A 2,283-nucleotide genomic window follows, 5' to 3' on the forward strand; every position below is an offset into this window, starting at 1 on the left:
TGTGGCGAAAGCTCTAGGATGAGCCGCACTTTGTTGTCATTGGTAGAGACTCCCTGCCTGGAGACAATGTGTCCCATGTCCAAGACAAAATTGGCATTTTAGTGGGTTCAACGAGATACGATATATCCTACACTTTTCTAGCACTTTGTGCAAGCATGTAAGGTGCTCCTTCCATAGGAGGAATTGACACAAAGGACATCCATGAAGACCTCAAGGAATTTCCAAATATATTATTTGTAAGCCGTACACATAAGACGTTGGAAGGTTTTGGGGGGGCATTGGTCAACCCAAAGGGCATGACTCGATATGCATATGTGCCCCATTTGGTGGCAAAGGTAGTTTTGTGCTGGTCCTTTGGATCGATTAGCACTTGATTATAACCAGAGAATCCATCGAGGAAGCTGTAAGTGTCCTTTCTGGCTACTCGTTTTATCACATGTTTTGTGAAAGGTAGGGATAGTGGTCCCTGATGGTGGTGGCATTAATCTTTTTGAGGTCGATGCACACTCTGACTTTTTTGTTCGTCTTGAGCACTATCATGATGGGTGATACCCACTCTGTATGCTTGATTTCATAGATGAATCCGGCATCAATGAGTCTCTTAATCTCTTCTCGCACCATCTTGGAGTATTTAGGGTTCATTGGGTACACCTTTCATGTGTGTGTACTTCCAAGCAAAGAAATCCTCGAACTCAATTAGTAGAGCAATGAGCTTGGTCTCTTCTTATTTAGAAAGGTCTTCCCCAAGAAATACTGGCCTCGGGTCTTCACCCGAACTTGCTAGGTTTATCTCCTTGACCTGAGCTGGACCATCATATGAGGTCCCAGGTTGCCCACTGTCAGACCTTTGAGCCAAATCATATTGGACAAATCGGTCAGCCATCTGGAAGGTCTTGAAATGCTTAGCCTTTTGGCTTCTTTTTCAGCTTGTGCTAACTTTTTGTTGTTGCGAGCTTTCTGGGCTAAACAGCAAAGCGTTTCTAAGTCTAGTTTGGGGGGTTATTGGGTCTACTAGCTGTGGGATGGTAGAGTGGACCAAAAGAGAGCTATTAGGAAACTTCTTTTGCCACATTTCATTGAAATGATCATGTGCTTTCACAACCCCCACATATTTCAGCCAATGGGTATTTGAATCATCTGGGAAGACGTATCGTTCTGCCCAAAGAATCCCTCTGGCCTATGCATTCTATGGGAGCATGTCCCCCCTGATGGGTTGGCTCTAATAGCCTATTCAAGTTCTTGGGTGGCAACATCGGGCCTGTATGCTAAACTTAGCATGTATAGAGATGTAACCTCTTGCTCATTTATCGTGGCAAACCTTGTACCAGTTCATCGACATAAAATATCCAGGGTAGCAAGGATATGCATCTAGTTCTTTTAGAGTCTTCAAGATCTAGAAGAGGTGCCCACCCCTCCCCTCCTTTTCATCTTTAAGTGTCTTATGGCATGTTTGACACAGATGGACTACCCGGATCATGTAGTTGTGACAAAGTCCTTTGTGAATGGTCTACCGCTCATCATGGGGTGTACCTTCCACGTGCATAGATTGATCTTGAATGTAAGATCTTTTCTTCGAATATGTATGTGGTCAGTATCCCAATCATGAATCATCTTTGACTCTCTCATGAATGTAAGATCTTTTCTTCAAATGTGTATGTGGTCAGTATCCCAATCATGAATCATCTTTGACTCTCTCATGAATGGTCTGCCAAGGATGTAGTCAAAGAGACTGGCTAACATTCAAAATTCATCACCACAAAGGTGTGGCAGTAAGTGGTTCCCAAGATCTTAATCTTAATATCCCTTATTAGTAGACCAATGGGTCTAGCTGTGGCTCCATCGGCAAGTTTAACCAACAAAGTGGTGTCATCCAAGGCAGGTGCTCTCCATTTTTCCTAGCATTGTTTTGTAACAATGCTCACTTCTACTCCACCATCCAAGATTGCAATAACTTGGTGGCCATCGAAGGTTATTGGCAAGGTTGCATTGAGTTCATCACCTTTGAAGTATTGTCCAAGCTTGTTTACTCGAACTGTAGGGGTTCCAGTTACCTTATGCGATATCCACAATTCTTCTTCCTTGATTGATTAGAGCTGTCAGGATCTATAGTATCATGCATGCCTACCCTGACGCTTCCTTCCATCCAATCCTTTAGATCATTCCATAGGCTTGGACTACTTTGGAGAAAAGTGCTGATAGGGATTTGGACTTGAGAAGAGAGACATGCAATGTCTCTTGGGAGGGCTATTTCGAGAGGAAGATTGTTTTGGCTTAGTCTTAAGC

The sequence above is a fragment of the Cibotium barometz genome, unplaced genomic scaffold (genome assembly GCF_041138505.1).
Source record: "Cibotium barometz isolate CiBa-2024 unplaced genomic scaffold, ASM4113850v1 ctg412, whole genome shotgun sequence".
In the NCBI taxonomy this organism is placed as follows: domain Eukaryota; kingdom Viridiplantae; phylum Streptophyta; class Polypodiopsida; order Cyatheales; family Cibotiaceae; genus Cibotium; species Cibotium barometz.